Source organism: Mytilus galloprovincialis, chromosome 11, assembly GCF_965363235.1.
Source record: "Mytilus galloprovincialis chromosome 11, xbMytGall1.hap1.1, whole genome shotgun sequence".
Classification (NCBI taxonomy): Eukaryota; Metazoa; Mollusca; class Bivalvia; order Mytilida; family Mytilidae; genus Mytilus; species Mytilus galloprovincialis.
In genome coordinates this window covers 64,965,787-64,988,590 of record NC_134848.1, presented here as the reverse complement: position 1 = coordinate 64,988,590, position 22,804 = coordinate 64,965,787, and the positions used below count along the sequence as shown (strand labels likewise).

The 22,804-nt window shown below is 32.5% G+C and overlaps 1 protein-coding gene across 2 annotated transcripts in view; it reads left to right on the top strand.

Moving 5' to 3' along the window:
- LOC143052614 (GTPase IMAP family member 9-like) overlaps window positions 1–22,804 on the top strand; it is a 76,624-nt gene that overhangs the window by 36,358 nt on the left and 17,462 nt on the right. The window contains exon 4 of one of the 2 annotated variants that reach the window (XR_012971178.1): window positions 20,243–21,937. The exons of the other annotated variant lie outside the window; for it this stretch is intronic. The gene's annotated coding sequence lies outside the window, so the exon portion shown is untranslated. Of the gene's footprint in view, window positions 1–20,242; window positions 21,938–22,804 lie in introns of those variants that run through there. 2 annotated transcript variants of the gene reach the window in all.

Genomic DNA, 22,804 nt, shown 5'->3' with positions numbered 1-22,804 from the left:
ATTTTATCAGCAATCAAAGACGGTCTTCAAAGTTATTGTGAAACTGCCTATTCTAGAGGTGGCGTGAATCAGATGTGGATACTTTATAAATTCCAAGGATCTTTGAGAGCACATTCAATCTAACTGTCTATCATCTTGTAATAGTATTAAAACATTTGACTTTTCTACACTTTACACAAGTATTCCACATTCCAAACTAAATTAGACAAACTGAAAGAGTTGGTATTGCTTTGTTTCATAAAAAAGAATGCCCAACGTAGAGACAAGTATCTTGTTTTAGGGAGGGATAAATCCTACTTTGTAAAGGATCACTCTGATCAAACAAAAAATTCTCTGAATCTGACATCATCAAGATGCTTGATCTTGATTGACAACATATTTGTGCCCCTCTTCTTGCCGACTTGACGCTCGAATAAAAAAAAAGCTAAAGAAGTCAAATAAAATTCGATAAAAAAATTTATGTTGCTCGATAATGACCTATAATTTGTTTATACTCTTTCTCATGTGCTTATTTTTTTTTTTATTATTATTCCAAGTCCCTTTTTTGCACAACACAGACAAACGGTCATGACAAGAGAGTCACGGGTAATGAGAGCCCCATTCACCCGTCACTTCCCTCTTGGCCTTACTTTTTTCAATGTCCAAAACAAACTTTTGCACGAATCGGGAAGAGCAGGACGTGGAAAGAATGGCTAAGTGACTCTGCGTCAACTCTGTTGTGTATAATGAGCTATACAACAAAACAACATTATAACCTTTTTTTATAAACGTATTTACAGACTGAAACGTGGTTGGTTTTTTTTCTCCTTTTCAGTGCTATAAATATATTTGGGAACAGCCGAATTGAAAATACATAATACATATTTTCGCAATTTATTTTTTTTTTAATTTGTTTTTGTTCTTCCGTCGCCGGGATTCGAACACATACTACTATACTGAGATATCGTTACACCAAATCGCCTTGAACTGTATCATATATGCTAGACCACATAGCCATCTAGGCTGTTTATACGAATAAAATATACAGAATGTACACAGCCTTGTATTACCATCCCTGCTGGTGATCCGGTTGATACATCTGTTGTAAAGTTGTCATTGGTTCAGATGACTTATATATCCAGTGCCCCTCCAAACAAATAATAATCGCCAAAAAAAATGTCAAACATTATAGGCGGTTATACATTTACCGAGAAGTCGTCATGATGGTCAAGTCCAGTAAAATGTGACAGCGTGTATGTTTGATCCACTACCAAACTTAAATCCATAAAAAGACTAACATTTGGTAAGGAGGGTTTTCATGTAATAATACTGCTTTTTAAAATACGAAACAACTGGTCAATTCAAAAGAAATCTTGTGTACACTGGGTGAGTTTTTCGCAATGCAATCTGTTACAGTGTTGTTGTCTAGTCGTTTAAGTCTGCTATCAGTCGGTTCGATATTTAGAATTTTTAGTAGTGGTTTAAAATAATTACACATTTATATTCGAAAACATTAAAAGCAAGGTGGTCATAATTAAAAGGTAAAAGATATGCTTAAGACCCTTTCATGTTGTCGTTAAACTTTGGTTTCCATCAATATAAACCCTTTGGAAATTGAAAAAATTATCTTATAAAATATAAATGCAATCAAAGAAGTACTTTTATACATGATTTTTCCAGAAATAAAAATAAGAACATTCGATCGCTCAATTAGCATTTAAAATACAAATATCAATTAAATAATATTGGAAAGCCACAAAAAAAAGATATTGTCACTTTATAGTTACAAATCGTCAAAAATTTAGGTAAAATGGAAAAGAGAGATGGCTTGACCTCTCTGATATCTGAATCGTAATGATAATATGCAATAAGTTAGTTAATATAAAGACAAAATGGCATCAAAAGGAATTTCAGTACCCAAACGCCTGATGAAGCGATTCATATCTATTTATTAAATATATCAATGCAAAGGATTGATTTATGTGCCCTTGATGTGCCAAGTCCAGGTTTTCAGAGCTCTGAGTAAAAAATTGAATTTCCATTAATTTACTCATCTTGTGGCAGATATTTTTGGATTATAATAGTGGTAATGACTTTGTCTCTAGAATCCATAGATTTATTTGCTGGAACCTTATAACTTGAGAAGATATATTGTGTTTTTGTGAGTAACCCGTGAGTTGTTTACATGTTTTCATAATGGCGGTAGACGCTCATAAAGCTCAAATCAAACGACACTTATCTATTCACTTCGGTATTAGTTTCACCAAGGGTATTACACATACTGATGTATTAAATGAACTAAAAACTCTGGTAGACCAAAACGAAATACAAACCATACAAATTACGGAGAAAGAATGTATAGTTACAGTACACGATCAGAACACAAAACATACATTACTCACTCGAGGGATAAACTTGAAAAACCGTTACATCAGAATGGTAGACGTAGAACAGCAAGTTACTAATGTGACTATAAAAGATGCCCCGTGTGAAATGAGTGACGTAACAATATGTGGCCATCTTTCACAATTTGGTGATGTTGTGCAGGGGTCCCTCCGCAGAGGTCTAATTAAAGATACAAATATCGAGACCGCCACACGCTATGTGCAATTAACAAACTGTATCCCAATTATTCCAACCGCAACCAAATTCGGGATATTTAGTGTCAGGATGTTCGCAGACAATAACAGGACAGAGTGTCCGTACTGTACGAGAACAGATCATCCTTCTTATCGATTTACAAACAAACCCTCCCGTCAAAATCAAGCGGCACGCAAATGATATAGATGTAATAGTACCACACACACAATAAAAGATTGTCCCCACTCCGAAAAACTATGTTATCGGTGCGGGAAAGAAGGTCATATACAAAGGGATTGTCAGACTGATGACCAAGAAATGTATGGCGACTATGTACATGACATTCAGGAAGGCAGAGACGCCAATAAAAACGACTCGTTTACCGAGGATAACAACTCAGAAGAATTAATTGTTGAATTAAACAAAACAACTGAAACTGTGTTTGAACAAACAAACGCTACCCTCCCAACCTCTGAAACAGTAATATTTGGTGCATCAAATTGCAGTCGCATTAGAATTGAGGACCCAAGTATTAATAATATAGCGGTATCAGGCACCACCCTTGATCAAATCGATAAACTTGTTTGTCAATCTGACAATATAGTAAATTCTGACTATGTTGCTAATGTGATTTTATCATTAGGGACAAATGACATCAGTAAGCACAGAAGTGACACCGAGCAAATAACAGCAAACCTTACGACATGCATAGATACACTAAAAACCAAATACCCAAATGCACGCATTGGTATATGTAGCATTCTACCTAGACGAGGTAAGGGCAGCTCTATACAAGCATTAAATACAGCAGCGAGGTCTGTCAATAGCTTTACACAAAAACTTTGTGTAAAAAGTCAAGTGCTAAAATATATTGATCTATGGGACGAATTTGCTCCAAACAAAACACCGTTCCGTGCACTGTTTGACTTGAATGACCCAAGTGGGGTTCATATCAGCAAATCCGGTATAGAATTGATGGAAAATATTTTTGAGGACTTTATAAATTCAAAGTGTGAAGGTGAATATGAAACCCCGAGTAAAAAACGTAATCGAAGTTCAAGTTCCACTCCAGGCTCAAGCGAGAAGCAAGTTACCAAGATGCCAAAATCATGTTAACTAACTATTCACAATATATATAGTACATGATTTTTTTTTTATTGTAGCCAAAATCTAAATTGCTATAATGCATCTGTATAATTCACGTTTGTCAACAATTTTCAAATCAATGCTATTTTTAAACAGTTTGTAAAATTCCTATGTTTATCTTTATTTACATGGACACACGTGGGCTATGTCATGTACTACGACCCTATAATGTAAAATTGATTAATATTTCAATGAATTGTTGTAACTTGTGTATGTTCACTTACGTTACTTACACGACGAAACTGCAAATGTGTTGTCAAAAACATGAAAAATTAAAGTATACAACATGTTTACTTTCAGTTTTGATCGAAGAAAACAAAATTTCCATGATTATTTTTAGTAACCCATGTGGGTTTCGGCCTAGTTCACAAGTTGGAAAAATTAATAAAGTGGTTTACTTAATTATAGTTGAAATAACGGTTACGGGTGTATGCTCACCCCAGTCAACTGTGACGGTGTCATATCTAAGAAAAGAATATTACGATTGTAAATTTGTTGAGACTTTCTATTCATATATTTGTGTATAAATATTTTTTTTTATATATATATTATATAGCACGTAAAATGAATGAACAAAAGAAAGCATTATTTCACTATATAACTTTGTATTATGTCTATATCTATTGTTAATTTAAATGTCAATGGTATGGTAGACAATAAAAAACGAAATGAACGAAATGCCGTTTTTTATTGGTGTGGTGTAAAAAGAAAAACATTGAATGTAATATGCTTACAAGAAACACATAGCTCTAGCGATGTCGAAACGAAATGGAAAAATGAATGGAAGGGGGAGAGTTTTTGGAATCATGGATCAAGTAATTCAAAAGGGGTAGCTATTCTTTTTTCTGAAAAATTTAAATTTGAAATTACTGAAACCGGACGGGATAGTATTGGTAGAACAATTTCGGTGCATGTTAAAACCCCAGGTAATAACGGGATTTTTATTTACAATATTTATGCTCCTAATCTGGCGGGTGACAGAAAATCATTTTTTGAAAAAGACATACTTATCGAAAACCAGTGCCTTTACGAGACGACATAGGATCACATGAATTAAAAACTTTTGTTGAACATAATGAATTAATAGACGTGTGGAGAAAGCGATACCCTAAAGAAAAACAATATACTTTTTGCCGGGGTAATTTAAGGTCACGAATTGATTATATATTTATAAGTAGTGAGCTTCAATATAAATCACAACAGGTAAAATTAGTTTATTTTCCGTTCAGTGACCATGACGGTGTGTTCATGAAATTAAAAACGAATGAACCAGAACGCGGTCCCGGAACGTGGAAAATGAACTTATCAGTTATTCAATCGGATTTATTTAGAAATACGTTCGAAAGCTTTTGGGGGAACTGGAAATTAAAAAAAAATCATTTCGAAAATAATCTAGAATGGTGGGAGGAAACTAAGATAAAGATAAAAAGTATAACTATAGAAGTTGCAAAGCAATTAAACATGACAGAAAAACAAATAAGGGAGTAGGAAAAAGGTTAGATAATATTACAGGAACCCATCCTATCAATAATGAAAACGAATTAAATAATTTGAAAGTAAAAATTAAAGATTATTATGCCCAAAAAGCCGAGGCAGTCAGAATTAGGTCTAAGGTTAACTGGTACGAGAAAGGCGAAAAATCAACAGGGTACTTCTTTAAACTCGAAAAAAAGAGGGGTGCTGAAAAATTATGGACTAGAATAAAAGGTTCAGACGGAAGGTATAAGGACGATATAGAATCTATTTTAGAAGAACAAGTGTCTTTTTACAAACAATTATTTACATCCGAGGGTTGGGATAGGGATGCTGCAGAAAATCTATTACAAAATATAGATCATAAACTAAGTGAGGAAAATAAAAAAATATGTGAAATGGAAATATCTTTAGATGAAATAAGTAAGGCCGTTAAAATTTTGAAACTTGATAAATCTCCTGGGAAAGAGGGAATTGTGAATGAATTTTACAAAACGTATTGGTATTTGATAAGTGACGACTTCGGGGCGGTTATTAAGGAAATTTTTGACAACAATTTGCTCTGTGAATCTCAATACAGAGGTATGATAACGCTTATGTTTAAGTCTGGGGAGAGAGAAGACATAAAAAATTGGCGTCCTATAACGCTCTTGAACACGGACTATAAAATTATTTCCAAAGTACTCGCGGAAAGGTTAAAAAATGTATTACCGCAAATAATTGATTTCGATCAAAAAGGGTTTGTCAAAGGGCGCAACATTTTTCAAGGCAATAGATTATTGCAAGATGTTATAGATTTTTGTGAATTAGAAGATGAGGAGGGTGCGATATTATTTTTAGATCAACAAAAAGCATTTGATAGGGCGGAATGGGAATGGATCGATTTTTGCTTATTAAAATTTGGGTTTGGGGAAAAATTCAGGAGTTGGGTAAAAATGCTTTTCATTAACGCTAAGACGTGCATTCATACGAATGGGTTTACTTCTAGATTCGTAGGCATAACCCGTTCAATTCGTCAAGGATGCCCAATAGCCCCGATGTTATATATCCTGCAAGCAGAACCACTTGCAGCATCAATTAGAAACAATCCTAATATAAAAGGAATAAAACTTCCTACTAGAACTGGGGACTGTATTGAAACAAAGCTAAATATGTTTGCTGACGATACTCAACTCTTTAATAAAAGCGAGGAGTCTATCGAAGAAACATTTAAAACTTTAAAACTGTACGAAAATGCTTCGGGGGCTAAAATGAATATGGATAAGACTGTTGGCATGTATTTAGGCAAGTGGCGAAATAAAAAACCAAAATTTAACAAAATTAAATGGTCTAAGCGTCCTGTGAAAGCATTAGGGGTACTACATGGATACGGGGTGGACTTAGATCAAATTTGGTTAGAAAAAATAAATAAAATAAAAAGCTGTATGGAAGTTTGGAAATCAAGAGATCTAACATTTACGGGAAAAGTCTTAATTATTAAATCCTTTGTACTGTCCGTCATTGGATACGAAATTGAAATGAGAGGTATCCCGGATATATACGAAAAACAAATAAATAATATTATATGGTCCTTTATATGGGATGGGAAAACAAACCAAGTCGCTAGAACAGTGTGCTGTTTACCGAAAGAAAAAGGGGGGATAGGAATGATAAACTTAAGGGACTTTATTAAATCAAAACAAGTGAAAAGTATGTACAGTATTGTCAACTCAAAAACACAAAAATGGAATGCAATAGGAAAATACTGGTTAACGTCACTAGACGAAAAATATGATACAGACTTTTTTATATGTTCTTGTTCGGATACTACATGTTTTAAGCAAATACAAATGTCCAAATATTATAAAGAACTTTTAAGAGCAATTCTCTGTAACCACCAACTTTTTATATAAGGGGTCCGGCACGCATAGTCACCGATTTTCATGAAACTTAGCCAAAACATGTGATCATGTAAACAAGTAAGAAAAATGCCCACCCAAATGTTGATAGGTCATGGTTGCCATGGCAACCAAGTGAATGAGATTTCCCGCAAATTTAGAGGAATTTAGCATCGAAAAAACAACTACTTTGCAGTCATTCGTAATCAAAACTAGGTTTTATTTAATGATATTTGTAAATATTTTTTAGAAACATGAAACTTAACAAACAAAATAGCAATGTGATATATACAAAAATATTAGGGCTGAATATTGTCACAACTGCAGAAGCAGAGGTCATTTTTCAATATAGTTCAAAATACAAATTTTACACATTTTGTATGAAGAAAAAAGACATTTTTGCATCCACCTCCATTTAACCTGTGGTTATGAATGAAAAGTATCGATGTTTCTCATCAAAAAATTATAACAAAATGTTTGGGAAATTAGGTTCTAGAATGGTTGCTATGGAAACAAAAATGTGTCATTTTTGTCTTTTTACCTCTAAAATTTAACCATTTAATTAAAATAATCCACAAAAAGTAAATATTATTGAATGACTATGATGTGCAAACTATTGGCAATTTAATTACCAATAATTTTTCCAAAGGTCAAAGGTCATTGATGACCTTGACCTTTGACCTTGTGAATATTTATTGAATTTTGAAAGGAAATATAATAGAAAGCGGCTACTACTATACATGGAGAAAATTATCAGGATGTTTGAAGCCACTTTTTATCAACATATGAAAAATAAAGAGTCAAGGTCATGTCAAAAGTGCTTAGCAACCACCCTTATTTGATAAAAAATGTACCTAGCAACCATACATGATTTCATTCAGGACTATATAAACTATTACATAGGGCTAACTTCAAAGGTCTAGAGGGTCTCATCACATAAGTTGTAAACAATCATTAATTTAAGTGTAAAACTGACTTGCAACCATTTATTGATATTTGGAAAATGCCTAGCAACCATCGATTTATATTGAAAAAGTGCATAGCAACCAATAAATTATTTAGAAAAACTGAACAGCAACAGTTTATTTTAGATTTCATTTGGACAAAAATTAGATTTTTTTTTTATAAAAAACACATTTCTAATCCGGAAAAGTAAATAATATAGCAAATTTAATTTCATGAGACTGATTACACATATATACAAAAGTTTAAAAGATGTCGTCTGATGAGACATCTCTCCAGAAGACAATCAAATGTTAATTAAAGGCAAATTATTTATATCTACAAAAAGAAGAGAAAAGGAATATAACTGCTAAGAGATTGACCAGTTTATTTTGGTTGGAGTTGGCCTTTCAAGCAAAGAAGTTATGCATAGACAATATATTCATTTTCACTCGTTATAACTTATAAGGCTTGATTATTTCATATTTTTCGTCGAATTTTTTTTCATTGCATACACACCGTTTTTGTATATTAAATATTTTTAAATGGCATCTAAAACTGAAAAATGTGCATCTAAAACTAAAAAAGGTTGCATATTTTGGCGTTAATATTGAGTCACTGATAAGGTCTTTGCATCGGAACTAAACACATTTATTCTAAAAACAGTTGTTGGCATGACACGGGTTATGTTCTTCTCATATATGTTATGATGGTATGATACTAAACCCCTAACGGGAAGGATTGTGCCTGATGTTCATATGATGAAATCATAATCTTTCAGTCAGTTTAATTGAAGTTTGGAGCTGGCATGACTTTTTTGTTTATTTTCTTTGGTTACATCTTCTGACATCAGACTCGGACTTATCTTGAACTGAATTTTACTGTGCGTATTGTTATGCGTTTACTTTTCTACATTGGTTAGAGGTATAGGGGGAGGGTTGAGATCTCACAAACATGTTTAACCCCGCCGCATTTTTGGCGCCTGTCCCAAGTCAGGAGCCTCTGGCCTTTGTTAGTCTTGTGTTATTTTAATTTTAGTTTCTTGTGTACAATTTGGAAATTAGTATGGCGTTCATTATCACTGGACTAGTATATATTTGTTTAGGGGCCAGCTGAAGGACGCCTCCGGGTGCGGGAATTTCTCGCTACATTGAAGACCTGTTGGTGACCCTCTGCTGTTGTTTTTTATTTGGTCGGGTTGTTGTCTCTTTGACACATTCCCCATTTCCATTCTCAATTTTATCTAAATGTACAAAAATTTGTTTTTAGCATGTTTTGGGCAATATTATTTATCTTCAGATCAAGACACTATCACATTCATTTCGTTTAACTTCCATCATCCCCTTCAAAAAAGATAAAATGCTCTTTCCGAACTTATATAAATACCCTGCATCTATCCATTGCTATTTTTGTATATCAACAGTGGAAGATTAAAAAAAAAATATATTAAAAAATACTTTGTGTGCTTAGCAAAAGTTATTTTAACAGAGTCTCAGTGCCAATTGAGATTTAGTAATCGAACAGACTAGGCCAATCAGGACCCCTTCTGGTCCCAAAATGTAGAATTAGCTTAAATTAACTCTATCGCTATTTATACGAAAGTAGAAAGCGTGTGTTAGATAAATATGAGTCATCTTTGACAACACATTGAAACAAGCATTAGGAAATTAAGCACTTACTTATACAAATGTTGAGACAAGACATGAATTCGATAACTTCCATTTTAGACTAAAACAAAATGAAATGTAATAGCCAATTTGATATATTTCCATATTTGAACTTGAATTTAAGTACATGTATTTGTAATGACCAAATCAGTTCATATATTTAACACAAACTGATTGATTCAAGTAAAGTACACACTTTTTAAGTGTCTAAAATGTAACATTTTTGGAAAAATTATCTTTTAACCGGACTTCTTCACAAACCAGATTTGGACACAATCATCATTAGAGTTATAATGTACTTTTAAAATGTATCCCATGATGGCTTACATGGCTTAAATAGAAGATAGGAATAAAATGCAAGTTTAAATTGTCCATCATCATAAAAATTGTTATAAATAGAATGTGTGAAAGGACCTTTATTATTCCGCGTGAAAGGGTCTACCTAATATCTATTTACAGGAGAATTTCTGGCCTGAAATGATGAATGTTAACCTTTTTATGCCCCGCTATAGCAGACGTGGCATTAAGTGTTACCCTTTCCATCTATTTGCACGTTTGTCCGTCCGTACTTGCCAAAAGTTGGTATCCGTTCTCTTATTTTAGTTTGCCTTAGCCAAATATTGTTTAACTAGCATACCATGCTTATTGCCACATATCATCTGTGTTCAACAGACACATTCCCAACTTATAGTTTTTTTTTGCCTATTATCTTGAAAACAATAACTAATATAACTTCCCTTTAGAAAGAGAAACATTACATTTAATAGATTATCAGCAGCACTAGTTCTAGGTCGAAATCGTCAACTGATTTTTATTGTAGTTATTGCCCTATAAAGACTGGTGTGTGCTTTTTTGCCTTATATAAAAAATACCATATTATAGCAGGAGGAAACTAGAAATTCAAAAATTATCAACAAGATACGATTACAAATAATTTAATGGTTCAGGTAGATCATGAAAATATACTTTTTGAGACAGAATTTTCTTATTATTTGCTAAAATAAAGATTTTACTATGCTTTTTTTTTTTAAATATAATAAAAGGGTTGGGTCCTGTTATTAGGACAATAATTAGTCATTCAGTATATGATAATATGTTTACTAGTCCAAGAGTTATTGTCCCTTAATTTAAATTATTTCCTTTATTTTAAATCAATATTGTATTTGAGGCTGTACATATATAAAGTCAAATCCGTACATGTATATTCATACTGGTTTTGAAAATCAATAAAATGTATGGTTCTGATACACACATAGATATATACATATAGAATTAACTAGCACATTTTAAATTTTGTATAAAGTCTATTCTTTGATTTCAAGACATAAAAATTTAAAAACTTAAAAATAGAAAAAGAACCGAAATCATTTTTGATTGTCTTTATAGAGTTTTAGAGGGGCAAGGACTTTTTTTTATAGATTTTTTTAGATGGGCAAGGACTTTTTTCAGAATTTTAAAGGATGGGCAATAACTTTTTTAATGAAACAATATTAAGAATGCACCGGCCCATCCATTGAACGGTCCCTTACAGAAAATCCAAAAATCGGTCACGAAAGAGGACCTTTTAGAAGAAAATATTTTCGGCAATTGTAAATTGAAGTTCAAGGGACATGCATTATATTATGCAAATTTTGCCTCCAGTGGAATAAAAAAAATTAAAGATATATGGGACTTAAACAATAAATCCTTTAAAACATCCCTTGATATTTTTAACAGTCTTAAAGATAAAAGGAATTGGATTGCACAATATAGCCGCATTAAATCTTCGTTAACACCTCAACAAATTGACGTTTTAAAAACAGACTCTAGTATACATAGTCATTCTGATGGACCTATAAAAATAATAAATTCTTGTCAATTTATAAAAAATGGAGTTGTCGTTGATGCCAAAAAATTATGCTTTAAAGATATTAGATACTTTTATGAGAATAAAACAGCTCCAAATAGTCAGTTGAAGTGGAATTTACATTTTGGGAATGAACTACCATGGGATTACATTTGGGAAACTTTGAATAAGAATTTAGTTAACAGGAAAATTAAACAATTTCAATGGAAGTTACTACATAATATAATTTACACTGAAGAAAAGTTACAAAAAATGAATCGCTCAAACGGGAAGTGTCACTTTTGCAATGAAAAATAATCACTATTTCATCTTTTTATTTATTGTAAACTGGTGGAAGACGTTTGGCGGGAAATTTTTGAGAAAATAAGGGAATTTTGTTCAAAATTAAATATCCAAAAATTACAAAAATCGGAAACAAGTATAATTTTTGGGGTCATTAATGCAGATGCATCTTATACCCAAATTTTAGATACGGTGCTTTTAATCACGAAATGGGTTATCTGGAAAACTAGAAATATTGCAAAATATCAAAAGAAAGGAATAAGTAAATTGGTGATTTTAAATATGATAAAACATGAAATGCAATTTCTGCTCAAATATTTTAAACCGAATACGAAAATCGAAGCCTTTTCTACTATGTGTGACATTTTTTGTATATAAATATATATTTTGCATGGTCAGGTCAGTTCAATGACCTCTTTGATACTGATTGAATAATAATATGTACACTGCTCGCAACTCCCTACATGTAATTTCTGTTGTGTATATATTCATGTATATCATCTAATTGTAATAAGACATGTTGTATCAACGGGTTCATATTATAAACAAATATTTACTCACCATATCTTTGATATTAATCCTTATTGGGAATCAAAATCATTAATCCATTTTTTTATGAATGAACTACACATCCCTTTAACAAATCGCACGTGGTAAATGATCACTCGACCAGAAATTTAATGTAATCGAAATTAACATAACAAAAGACTTGATGTACGATAAAATTGAAACTGCTTAATAAATACAGGTAGCCTTTGTGAGAAATAAATGAAGATAAAAAACAAACTTTATTGAAATAATTATATATGGTGAGATGTATAGATATATAGATCGATATTGATTGCAGGCACATGTACATTTGTACAAGGATAGATAATATTTATAAAGGTTGATGTTAATAATTTATAGTGGGAGTTTTTTTCTCATTTGCTTTTCCCCGACAAATGAGACTGTAAAAATTGGGGCCCCCTTAGTTGCTTCCCTGGGCAACTGAGGGTTGATGTAACAGGTGATTGTTAATAAAATATGTTTAATATTAAAAAAAAAAAATACCTGTATGACTTTATTTCAATAGTTTATTTAATAATGTTATGTAAAATACTGTATGTTGTATCAATTATATATGTTATGTCTATATGCCCCCCTGGGGACCTAATTTGGAAAATAAAATGTATCTTATCTTAAAAAAAAAAAAATATATCAATGCATAATATTATGAAGATTGAGAAATCAGGGATGCTCTAGGCCCTCGTGTTTTGACAAAGCTGAATACTAAGTCTTTCGAAAATATCTTTTATTTTTGCTTTCCATAATTGTGTCTATTAATATTTTTATATTTTATTATGTTACAATTCATAACTTCAGGCGAAAATAAATTATTTACAAAATAAACTCAACACCTTTGTATGGGATCAGCTCGCCTGACAGTGTGCAGCAAAGCTTTAATTTTATTAAAGACAAATGCAATGTAATAAATGTTCTTCAATGTTACTGTCTGCCTAGGCCGCTGCAGGTAACAGACACAAAAACCAATCTAAAAAAATAAAAAGACAATTTTTATTATGTACGCAAATACATATTATGAATCAAATAAAGATTCTGTTCTTACACACATTATAATTCACATTAATAAAAAAAAATAACAAGAGAAAAATACATTACGTTGGTAGGGAGGGTGGGAAACTTTACTACACCAAAAGCGAAACTCGAATGACAATATCTTTAATTCACAAAACCGCCAAAAGTATGGCACGAAATATTTGAAATGACCTTATTCAAATATTATGGTCAGTTCTAACTCGACCAACGAAAATCATTTAACCTAATAATTATATACTTTCAAACACGTGTAAATTTATAAACAAATAAACGTGGTAATGTGTACATACCAGTGTAGATAACTTCATAAAATATATTTAGTGAGGTCAGTGTTTTTTTGTTTCCTGAAATATCATCTTTTACATGTTCATTCTTGATTATATTCTACTGGTATAAATATATAGGCAATAAAGAGAAATATTCGATTGACATACGGGTTCTTATTCGAGGACAAAGAGAATTTACGATAACTTGAATTAGTCACAAAAAAAGATTCCCTTTATCTCCTAATTTTTGTCGAGCCTGCAACTTTTGTTGCAGAAAGCTCGACATAGGGATAGTGATCCGGCGGCGGCGGCTACGGCGGCGGCGGCGGCTACGGCGGCGGTGTTAGCTCACTTCTTTAAAGCTTTATATTTCAGAAGGTGGAAGACCTGGATGCTTCATACTTTGTATATAGATGCTTCATGTTACGAAGTTTCCGTCAGTCACATGTCCAATGTCCTTGACCTCATTTTCATGGTTCAGTGACCACTTGAAAAAAAAGTTCAAATATTTTGTAATGTTGAATTCTCTCTTATTATAAGTAATAGGATAACTATATTTGATATGTGCGTACCTTGCAAGGTCCTCGTGTCTGTCAGACAGTTTTCACTTGACCTCGACCTCATTTCATGGATCAGTGAACAAGGTTAAGTTTTGGTGGTCAAGTCCATATCTCAGATACTATAAGCAATAGGGCTAGTATATTCGGTGTATGTAAGGACTGTAAGGTGTACATGTCCAACTGGCAGGTGTCATCTGACCTTGACCTCATTTTCATGGTTCAGTGGTTATAGTTAAATTTTTGTGTTTTGGTCTGTTTTTCTCATACCATATGCAACAGGTCTACTATATTTGTTGTATGGAATGATTGTTAAGTGTACATGTCTAGCGGGCAGATGTCATGTGACCTTGACCTCATTTTCATGGTTCAGTGGTCAAAGTTAAGTTTTTGAGTTTTGGTCTTTTTATCTAATGCTATATGCTAAGGTCAACTATATTTGGTGTATGGAAATATTTTATGATCTTTATGTCAGTAGAGCAGGTTTTATTTAACCGTGACCTCATTTTCACGGTTCATTGTACAGTGTTAAGTTTTTGTGTTTTGGTCTATTTTTCTTAAACTATAAGTAATGTGTCAACTATATATGTTGTATAGAAGCATTGTTAGCTGTACCTGTCTGCCTGGCATGGTTCATCTGACCTGGACCTCTTTTTCAAGGTTCATTGGTCTTTGTTTAGTTATCTTGGTTGATGTTAAGTTTATGTGACAGTTGTAATAGAGAATTTTACGTTTCAAACGAAACTTACTTATACGTAAACGCAAGTGACCTAAGCTTACAATTACATGTATACTGACTTATAAGACATAAATTATTTTGTGGTTGTCTCCCTTCGCCGGTTGCAGCATGTCAAATTTCAGTCGGATAATATTCTTTTAATTCGAAATAACATTCATGTACGAAGCAAGGACTGTTCGATATTGGGGGGAGGAGGTCGTGCTGTGAATTTAAAAAGAAGATATTTCTGCCCATTAGATAATTTTCAAAACAAAATTTCCGAATCAATATATCTCCCCCTCCCCCGAAAAATGAAATGATCGATTAACAAAATCAAAAATGGCTGCAAAACATGGTGTTTGAAATATAGAAAAAAATCACGCAGGCAAGCAATGACAAAATGACTCAATCGAAATTTCTCCAAAAATGTTATCAATAAAACAAGTTTATCCATGTACTCCCACCCCTAAAAATAAAAGGGTTGCTTCCTTATCAAAAACATGGACATGCATTTAGCTGAACGAAAGTAAAATGTATAGCAATCCAAACGCGAAAACTCACGGTCTTATTTATATAGTAATAAATGAACGAAAAACAAATATGAAACACATAAACAAACGACAACCACTGAATTACAGGCTCCTGGCCAAGAACAGGCACCGTACGCGTACATACATACATAATGTGGCGGGGTTAAACAATTTAAGTTAGCGGGATCCCAACCCTCCCCTAACCTGGGACAGTGGTATAACAGTACAACATAAGAACGAGCTATAAAAATCACTTGAAAAAATATAAACTCATCAGATGGACAAAAATACAAGTGGATGTGGCCGGGTACTTGTACATCCTAACAACAAAAAGACACTAGGAACAGATCTAAGAGTACTGACGGCTAGTTCAAGGCCACTAACAACTAATAAAATAATCATGCATATAAGACTAGTCTGATAGCTACCCGAATTAAAACAACAGAAATTTTAAACAAATCAAATATGCAACTTTATGCAGCTTTGATTGTCACTTATACATAATTTAGTTCCAATATTTAAGGCAATGCAACTGGGAAAAAATATAAAGATTACAATTTCCAAAAACCTTACTCGGCATGGTTCACCTGTCATGGTAATGTATCGGCTTGATTGACAGCTTAGCCTGAACAACAATGCCATGTGACAGTCAATTTCTAAAGTTTTTGCGCTGATCGTGGTAAAAGGGTTCAACAATCTTAGAATAAAGCCATGCTTCGTTGACATATTTGTTAGAGATATTATAACCCATTTTGCGTAATTTGATACCGTCTTTTGTATTTGATAACTTACATGTCGGCTTGAATTTTTTTGTCAAAACGCCGAACTTTTCTCTTCAAGAGACAGCCTTCTTTTTTTCAGAGTAATTACCTGTCCCCAGCGTTGGTTCGAGGGGTGATAGTAACATAATGATACCTTCAATCCCTCTGCCTGTCCGTCGGTCTATCCGTTCTTAACACTCCTGTTGGCACTCTTAAACCTACATCCTTCAAGGAATTCTAAACATGAAACATGGCAAATGTATTACACAGCAATATGTTTTCTTTTCACTTTCCATAATGAACTTTCCAAGGAAAATAAAATTGAGAATGGAAATGGAAAATGTGCCAAAGAGAAAACGACCCAACCATAGAGCAGACAACAGCCGAATGCCATCAACTGGTCTTCAATGCAGCGAGAAACTCCCCCACACGGAGGCGTCCTTCAGCTGGCCAAGTTTTCAAACTACTTTTCTTAATAGGTTATGGCACACACGACACAGATCATTCATTGAAAAAAAGAAAAGCTGGATTATCAATAAGACAAAAAAAATAAAGCCCTTACTCATTTTAAAGGCAATCAAATAAAATAACTCCCAGAACGATCTGGTAATCAGATAATCATGGTATTTTTAAAATATGCCAAAATATTAGAAAACTTTACAACCTTCATGTATATATATATATTCACCTAATTTACCGAACTTGTACAAGGTCCTTTATCTTTGATCAAATTTATCTTTTTTAGAATATATATGTTAAAAAAAATTCATTTTCCCGTATACTCTTTTTTGAACCCCATGTTAACAATTTGGTTGACCACAGAAACTCGTTTTGCACGAAAACATGAAACATTTGTAACTGTATATATTGAGAGCCGCTGTTACCCCCCCCCCCCCCCCCCTTTCCCCCTATTTTCAATTTTCCCTTAAGAAATGCATTAAAAATAATTATTCGACGTCCTTCAAATTATCATTATTCCAGCCAGAAAATTTCAAAGTAAATACCTGTGGCCCAGGCGAACAAAAAAGTTAAATGGTCAACGGGAGATAACAATGAACATATTTTTGAAATGTTAAGGCTTGCTACGTTTAAGGACGTCAAAAACTTAAAATTCTCTTATAAAGCTTAGCTATATACTTAGGACTATCAACATAATATCAATGATTAGTATAGAAGGCGAGACATTTCAGCGTGTGCACTCTTGTTACAACTATTATAATATAACAATTATGCTTTAAATGCTGTCTGATATTTATTTTTTTATTATATTCAACATAAAAAAATTGAATATTGAACCGATTGCTAGCAGCCGGTTGGATATTAAGTATCGAATAACCAATAACGAACCAGCTGCTAACTTTACATACATTAATACCAGTACCTATTTGCTTTTCAAATGAATACAATTTTTAGTGTCACCATGCCATGACCAAATATGATGAATTATATTCAAGAGACACGTGTTCCTCGTGATTATGTCGATTTCCTACCGTTTAATGTGACAACCTCTCTTTTCTTTGATCTATCGATCGTAAATGGAATGATCATACATGATCATTGAATTTATATACATGTACTGTAATTGTACGAAGCTTTCAACATTTCAAACATATATGAGCTTAGGCAAATAATGTTTTTGTTGAGTAGAGAATCAACGAAACAGGTTTATCCATAATATCATAAAATAGAGACATTATCTCGTAGTGTACACAACACTCATATACAGTAAATGATTTATAACACAAATAATTTCAAATTTTAAAAGAGGTATGCACAAATAGCATGGATGCAATTTTAATGCCGAAAACTAACAAACCTTACACAAGAGTGTTACCCTCTTCAAAAAAATAGTTCACACATTAATATCAACTATCAAGTAGGAAAACAAGTTTTAAGTTATCTACATGATCTATTGAGGGTAGTTGTATTTGGGGTTTCTTTTGGCAATAATACCATTCTTTCAAATGCTTCCTGAATTTATGTTTGTCTAATGTTTGATGAATATACTTTGTTATTCAACATTTGTATAATCCTTTAAGAATGTGTATTGATTGCAAGATATCTTATCGCATTTTTAATGGAACCAATCTCTTTAAGCTTTGTGTTCTTTGTTGGACATAAATGGCGTTTATGGCGAACTTTCAATAATGTAATGAAGTTCATCATTGATATGACCCCAAATTCATTATCCTTGCGATCATTGATTGATTGATTGTTGTTTTGGCTTATTTTGTATATCATTATTGCTGTGCCTTTTAGTGTCCTCTGATATGTATCTTGATAGGGGAGGTTTTTATAAATAGTTTAAATCTTCGGTATGTTTCCTTTATTATCACAAACCGCGATAATATGGTTCTTTAGTTTTATGTTTTTACCCTTTTAATCCTATAAATTTTGTTCAATGGCCAATCTTTGTAAATATTAAAACACTAATATGCCATCAGAGTTTACATTCTTCTTTTCTGGTGATCAGTAAAAGAACTTTGAGTTGAGTGGGTGTTTCATCAATTGACATGTGCTCTACATATTCATTTGTACTGGTTACAACAACGAGTTTTTGGGGTTTTTTTTTAAGTGGACTTTATGGCACGAACCACTATTTGTTATTGATAATCAGCAGTCACAAATGTAACTTCATATAATAAATGAATTCATCTTGTACCAATATCATCAGACATGTTTCGACATTTAACAATTTTACTGTATCGGTAAGAAGCTTGGCCGTGGATTTTTGCATACGAATTGTTTTGGGCTAGTCTATGAACAGTCACCTCTTCTATATCATTTTTCGCCGCTTGTTATTTGTTATAGCGTATATATAGACATTGCATGAGCATTACATATACTTTCATCGTTAGTGTATGTAACAATATTCTGTAAGGACTATTACACTTCGTTTTCTTTATACGGAATGGGATGATCTCCTTTATGATAAATAGTTAACTTTTGTTTACCCTTGTGTCAATTGTTTTTGCTTTATTACCTGTATATTTTACGCGTTAGGCCTGCATATTCGATACCGGATCATTTTTATAATTTAAGTAAAGTTAAGAAGTTTAGTCTCGATTGTTCATTTTCTAACACGCCTACTTACCAATATGTGAATCAGCAATAGAAACTGACGCCAGTGACATAATCATCCTTTCAGTATAATGTAAATGTCCGACATTTAGCATTGAAGACAGATGTATCTAAGTTTCCAAGGAGACTGGAACCCGCTAAAAGGGGGTCACTTCTGCTACCAAATGGGACAAACCTGAGTAAACAGCTACGCCACCCGTTTAATATAAATATCGTTCAGATGGATGTGTGTCTGCTGAAAAAATGATATATACTATGATCGACCTATATGTTTAACTATTCTTACTATGGTGTTGGTAAACTATTAACATGATTAACGTACAATAATGAATAAAATGCTGCGGGGGGTCTTCTGTGATTTATACTTTGTAGAACGTGTAGAATATTAAATATGTTGAATACAATAAATTATTCTTATTGGTTGTATATATGCTCTACGTACATTTGGAAAGAAAATCCTATTATTATCCACTAGCTTATCTTTGTGGTTCTCTTCACAGATGGATTAATAATGTTGGTTACTACTATTCCATTAAACTGAGAAGAAGAAAAATCCAAATGACTTATAAATAACTGCTCTATAATTTCGATAAAAACCCATTGAAGATACAAGGCTAATACTTTGGTACATCATACGAGCATTTCCTCTAGATTATACTCGTCAGTGACGATCGAAATCCAAACTAACAGTTTTTCGTCTGTTTTCATTTTCCTATACTTTTGATTGCCCATTGATATCGAACTCTTTTTTGTTTTGACAAATGATTCAGTACGTTTTGGATTGAATAGTTTGGATCTGGAAAATAATTGTTTTATAACCTTCTGCAATGCAGTTGGTTGCAGGTCGTCAAAGTACGGGTACCTTCAAATGTCTTACGAGATAAAGGTAGTTTGATTACAATTTTAATTGTATTCTTAATCAGAGAATTTTGTTTTAGGTTGAAGAGTATGCTAATCTTCCGGAAATAAGGGTTATATTAATTGGGAAAACAGGAAACGGAAAAAGTGCAACTGGAAATACTATATTAGGCTGGAATTTCTTTGTTTCAAAGGCTTCGTTAGAATCACTGACAAGTAAAGGAAACATGGGAAAAATGAAATGGAAAGGGAGAATATTTACAGTGGTAGATACACCCGGAATTTTCGACACTATAATGGAAGAAGAACCCCTTCGTTTGGAAATAGTGAAGAGTTGGGGTATGACGGCACCTGGACCGCACATTATTTTGTTTATAACTTCAATATTTAGGCAAACAGAGGAGGAAAAAAAAGTTCAGGGAAAACTTGTAGAGCTGTTTAAGAAAATTCCGTACAGCTATATGGCCGTTTGTTTTACTAGGAAAGATGATTTAGAGGTAGATGGAGTAACTGAGGGTAAGTTTCTGGAAAAATGTCAACATATCAAGGATTTAATTCTGCGATGCAATGGAAACAAGTTGTTTTTGAATAATCGTTTGACAGATGAAGACAAAATAACTGAACAATGGAATCGGTTATATTCTCTTTTTGGCAGAATACTTGACAATAACAATGACAGCCACTACAGTGACGCGCTATTAAATAAAATCGAGGATAAAATGGAAAAAATAGAAAATGAACAGCTGTTGAAATTATCAAAATGTTCCGCACAATCAGCAACAAAGCAAGAATTGCGTGCAAAGAATCAATGGAGTATTTCTCAAAATGGTTTTGTATTAGGCCTTTTATTAGCGGTTTTCGTAGCTGGAGGTCCTATAATTGCGGCGATAATAGCAAACTTGCTGATGTTTTAGTATTGCATCTGTCATGTTCAGTATTTCGTTTAAATTTCGAACGCAATAGTTGAGGAACAAGCAACAAGTATTGATAGAAAGGGAAAAAATAAAAACTATACACCAGAAATAGTGTAACAAACATTTATTTGCAGTATCAAATATAAATATTTGTATTCATTTCCTCCTGACTGTTATGTTTACCCACCTTTTCCGGGATATATATCTTTGTTTAGAACAAAATAAGTTATTTATATTTTCAGTAAACACATAATTCAATCTTTACGCATCATTAATAATTCAATCTTTACTCATCATTAAGTGCGAACTACTTTCTTCTGTAGTGTAAAGATATCAGCTTGTTCTTATAATAAGCTTTTAAACATGTCCTTTAATATATAATTATATTATCTTGTGAGTTTCAACAGGTCTTCAATCCTTTCCAATTGAACATAGTTTAATATTCTTTTTGGCTTTATTTTTCTTGTGGTATCTTTGACCTATGAAATGTACTAAAATTTAAGATACAACAGTAAACATAATGATATACATTCTGTCTTTGAATTTTGAGTTGTGTAAGTAATAAAACGTTAATCTTTTTTATTTCTTAAGATTATTCTTATGGATGTTGAGACAAAATTGAATGCATTTGTTCGAAAAAGTTGTGTTTGTTAATAATATCTTATGTAAATACTGTAAAAGAAAAACAAAGCTTATGGGGTGTCCTCCATGACACAAAATTAGTATTTGCAGAAATTTTTTAAAGGTTTAACTGTGTCTTTGAGCGGAATAGTGACAATACAATGCTATTCGGTTTAATTCCTTATTTTTTTCTTTCGTGCTCAGTTATATTTGTCATTAGTTAATACACAATGAATTTTATTTGTTTTTACATTTGCTATTTGCACGATAATGTACGAGTATATGATGTTATTTGAAATATTTTATTCTAAAAATCAAAAAAGATCTGGTGTGAGTGTTAATGAGTACGAAACAAAACGACAGGTGCCATATTCAAATCAGGTTATGCTCACAATTCTGAAGCATCTGAGGTCACCCTCGTGGTTTTGGTGGGATTATTGTTGCTCAGTCTTTCTTGTGTTTGTGAATTATTGTTTGTCTGTTAGTTTTTTTTTCTTTTAAAGCCAATATAATGACAATTTGTTTTCTAATTATGAGTTTAAATGTTCCTCTGATATCATTTGCCTCTCTTTTTTAAATGAAAGTCGACATTGCTATCAATTTAAACCAAGCACAATGGTTATAAGATATGGAAAGAAGGTATGCCTTAAAGACTAACCTTTGAATATTCTGAAGATCACAAACTGAAAAACAGCAAAGATTACTAAAGCAACCGTTACGAATTGTTATTAAAATCTATTTGAATTAACAAGGATAATTAACTATCAGGAAAAAGTACTAAAGTAACTGACCTGCAATATATCGCAGTACAGTTCGAAATCACTATAATTCTGACGTCAGAATATATTTGTAAAGCAATCTTCAAAATAAAAATTGAAACATGCACTTTACAGAATTCGACCAATTAAAGACAAAATGAACAACAAGGAGTTGTTGACTACTACGAGTTTTTTACTATCATTATCAAAACACATTAAATTTCGCTGAAGAGAGTCATTTTGTATTGTAACTATGTATCTCATATTTGATTTTGTTTATGTTTTATTTTTTAATGGTATATGTTGTGCCAAAGCTATTTAACTGAATTTACTTTCGTGATAGAAGTTA